The sequence below is a fragment of the Jaculus jaculus genome, chromosome X (genome assembly GCF_020740685.1).
Source record: "Jaculus jaculus isolate mJacJac1 chromosome X, mJacJac1.mat.Y.cur, whole genome shotgun sequence".
Taxonomy (NCBI): domain Eukaryota; kingdom Metazoa; phylum Chordata; class Mammalia; order Rodentia; family Dipodidae; genus Jaculus; species Jaculus jaculus.
In genome coordinates, this window is record NC_059125.1 from 70,809,086 (window position 1) to 70,813,178 (window position 4,093).

Consider the following 4,093-nt stretch of genomic DNA (forward strand, 5'->3'; position numbering starts at 1 on the left):
TTTATTACAGCAATACAAATTGATCAAAATAGTAAATAATTTGGCAAACAGGAGAAAAAAGCTATTTTCAAATTGGTTCTCAAATTTGTTTAATGAGAAAGTCATTATTATAGCCATTATGTTTCTAACACAATCTATATAACTGCATCTCTCTCTTTCTCTCTCTCTCTCAAATAAATAAAATATTTAAAAATATGTTAAAAAGAATAGCAGAAGGTTTTCAAAATATTGAAACAACCTGCTATCTATATGCAAAATTATGAACCACAATTCATACCCTTTTATTTTTTTATTAGTTTTGAAATTGAATACAGTCAAGTTGGTACCATTGTTAGCCTCCTCCCTATCTTCCATCCTCCCTGTGGCCCCTACTTGTTGGGGTATATGGGTCATGCATTGTGGGATTAGCCATCAGTTATAGGTAGAAAGAAATGTCTCTGTGTATCATGATCCAACATGTAGCTCTGACATTCTTTCCACTCCCTCTTCAACAAATTTCCCTGAGCCATGTTGGGTTCATTTTAGGTCTGCTTCAGTGATGAGGTCTTGGGAGAATGCATACCTTTTACCACAAAGAATAGTTGATTCAAGACAGATGAAATCAAGCTAAATATATATAATTATCAAGTTTTTTGGTACTTTCACAGTTTTAGCACCTACATAATGAATTTACAAAAAAGAATGAACCTTGCATAAAAGAAGAAATGATAAATAGTATTTCCTCAAAATTAAAACCTTTAGTGATCACTATGTTTCCCAAGTGAAAACCATAATTAACTTCTATAATTTGACACTTAAATGAATTTTAATAAGCCAAATATTTCATTAGGTATTTCACAAAAGCAAATATATGAATAAGTAATTGTCATAAGGGAAAATGCCTTGCACCAAGGATCATCAAGATAAAATACATAAAACCTCAATGGATAAAATTTCATGTAAGATAAAATAAACTTAAAAATGCAGGTGACAGAAAATGTTGTTGAGGAGGCAGAATAAATACAACCCCCAATACAAAATTTGATAGCCACTCTATAAAAATAGTTTGTTAGTTTTATTTATCTATTTATTGGCACAGCAATTTACTCTACACAAGTGAAAATACACATTCACACATAGTTATATATTATTGTCCAAGATAGCTCTATTCAAAGTAGCTAAAATTGATAAGTAATAAAGGTGCTTTTTTCTATTTTAATTTTTGTATTTGTACACATGGGTGTTCCTGTGTGAGTGTAGGTGTATATGTCATGACATTTTTGTGAGGGTCTGTCTTTTTACATGAACTTGGTGGGTTGAACTCAGGAACTCAGGCTTGAGCCATGAATGTTTTATCCACTGAGCAATCTTACCAATCCCCCAAGAGGTCTTTAAGTGGGTGAAAGAATAAATAAACTGTAATTGTAATTTATCCACAAGATAAGATACAACAGTGCAATGAAAAGCTATGTTTGTATAATAGCAAGTGGGTTAATGAATCTCAGAATATTTTAAAACCAAAAAGCCGGCATAAAAGAATAAATACTGTATAATTCAATTTATAAAATATCCTGGTAGAGAAAAGGCACCCTAATGATTACTTCTCAGAGTTGAGAGTTGATCAAAAGGAGCCACAAGAAAGTTGATAAGGTAATACAATTATTCAAAATGTTAAACTGGTGTGCTGTACTGTTGGTAATGTATTTTTCAAAACTCATTAAATTTTACATGTAAAATCTGAGCATATTATGTTACATTAATTAAAACTTTAGAGATAGAAGAATGATGAACAACAACAAAAGAATGAAGCCCAGTGTGATGGCACACGCCTTTAATCCCAGCACTTGGGAAGCAGAGGTAGGAGGATTGCCATGAGTTCGAGGCCACCCTGAGACTACATAGTGAATTCGAGGTCAGCCTGGGCTAGAGAAAAACTCTTCCTCGAAAAACCAAACAATATATATATTTATATGCTGAACCATTAAATGTTACATTACACAAATAGTCAAACCATTTAACAAGTCACGATATTCAAATTATATATATATATATATATATATATATATATATATATATATATATGTACATAGATAAATAGATAGATAGATGATAGATAGATAGATAGAGAGAGAGAGAGAGAGATAGACAGACTCAAATGTGTGAGTGTGTGTGTGTACTATATGAATAAAAATAGGCTGTAGGTCCATTCCTCCATCTGCGGGAGGTATGGAGGTGGAGGTGTGGCTGGCAAATGAGTGGTGGGCTGACCTTTCTGGACGACTTGTGGAGTGAGGGTTATGTGCTTTTGTGATGGTTAAATTTGTTACAAATACAACCAAAGAAAGCAAACAAGACCTACTGGAAAGACTGAAAACCTGGAGTTTGATATCTCTAAAGATGAAATATTTGCATTGCTGACTGCAGCAAGAAATTTAGTAGAGCAGAAACAAGTAAGGCTCATGCTGCTGGTTGATGGTCGAGCATTACCTGATTTCAAAGGAATACACATAAGTGATCCTAATACTGTGTTCATAGGATTGGCGCCAGAACATTTCCATCACCAAATTCTGAATAAAGCATTCCAGTTACTCCTGGAAGGGGCACCTCTGATAGCCAGCCAGTCACAAAGCCAGGTATTACAAGAGGAAAGATGGCTTAGCACTGGGGCTGGGACCATTTGTCACTGTATCAGAGTATGCAACAGACACCAAAGCTATAGTCATGGGAAAACCAGAGAAGATGTTCTTTCTGAAGCATAGAGGGACATTGCCTGTGCACCAGAGGAAGCCTTCATGGTAGGAGATGATTGCAGGGATGATGGTGGGTCTCAGAACACTGGCATCCTGGGCATTTTAGTCTAAACTGGAAATTACCAAGCAGCTGATGAAGAAAAAAATAATCCACCTGTTTTCATAATTTAGCTTTTCTCAGGCCATGGACTATGTTCTGCAGCACCTGCTGTGAAGCAACTTGAAATGCAGCTGCCATTGTGGGGAGGGGATCCCTTACTAACTCATACCATTCAGTGCTGGGAACCTTTGTATTGTACAGTAATTAGAAAGAAAGGGATTGAATTGCAGCCAGCACTAAGTCTTGCTGATTCCTTTTGTTTTATTTGTAAAAGAAGAAGATACCCAAAGAAAGAGACAGCTGAGATTTTATGCCACTCCTTTTAAAATATTCATCAGGATCATAGGCTGAGAGGGAACATTCTTTATTGTCTCCCCACCAGAAAAAAAGAGGGGAATTGTCTGTGAAGAAAACTGAATGGTAGTTTTTAAACTGTACAGTGATGCATTCATATGCATATTAGGCTGTCATTTTGATAGTTTAACTGTGAAACCCAAAACTACCAAGTGGACTTCAAGACAGAAAACGTAAAAATACATGGTCTTTCTGCCAACTGATCAAGCGAACTTTTAACAAATGTTGAGAAGTGGATTCTGTCCTGTATTCCCAGAATAGATGACTTCATTTTCTCTTCATTAGCCAGGGATAACTAATTTAAATTTAGAACCCAATTTTATATTAAAATGATAGTTTCATTAATAACTTATTCATTGTAGATACCTATTATATTCTGTGTAGAAGATGGTTTGGGAAATTTTACGTAAAATTAAAGCTATCACTATTTTACAGATGTTTTAATTAGACATTGTTATTAAAAGGAACAGTACAGAAACTAAAAGTAAGACTTTAATGTCTTATAGACCATGTTTTTTTGAAGTTAGTGTCCACCAGGGTCCCACTAAGTATACATTTGCAAGATTTCATTATTTTTGCCACTGCCACTATGGGACAAATGTTTTAGAAACTACTGGGACAGATTCAAGCCTTTATGGACTTGGTTACTACAGTTGTAAAATGAAATCTCGTCTTGTAGCATGGGTTATTCTTCTCATGTTAAACCTGCCCACATGAAGGAGACTAAGCAGGTAATGATTTTCCTACTGCATTTGCATACTGTGATAATCCTAGGCCTTGGCAATTGTTTTATAGGGGTCTTGGGTACTGAACTGTTAGAATATAGTTGTACATCACTGTAGTGTACACGTTATTGAAGTACACATCGATGTTAAAGAGCTTTGAGGTTTGTTTAGAAAACACCTTGATC

General features: G+C 34.9%; 1 pseudogene; it reads left to right on the forward strand.

The window, feature by feature from the left end:
- The first annotated feature begins 877 nt into the window (after positions 1-877).
- Positions 878-2,943, forward strand: LOC101598418 (annotated as a pseudogene).
- Positions 2,944-4,093: the final 1,150 nt, after the last annotated feature.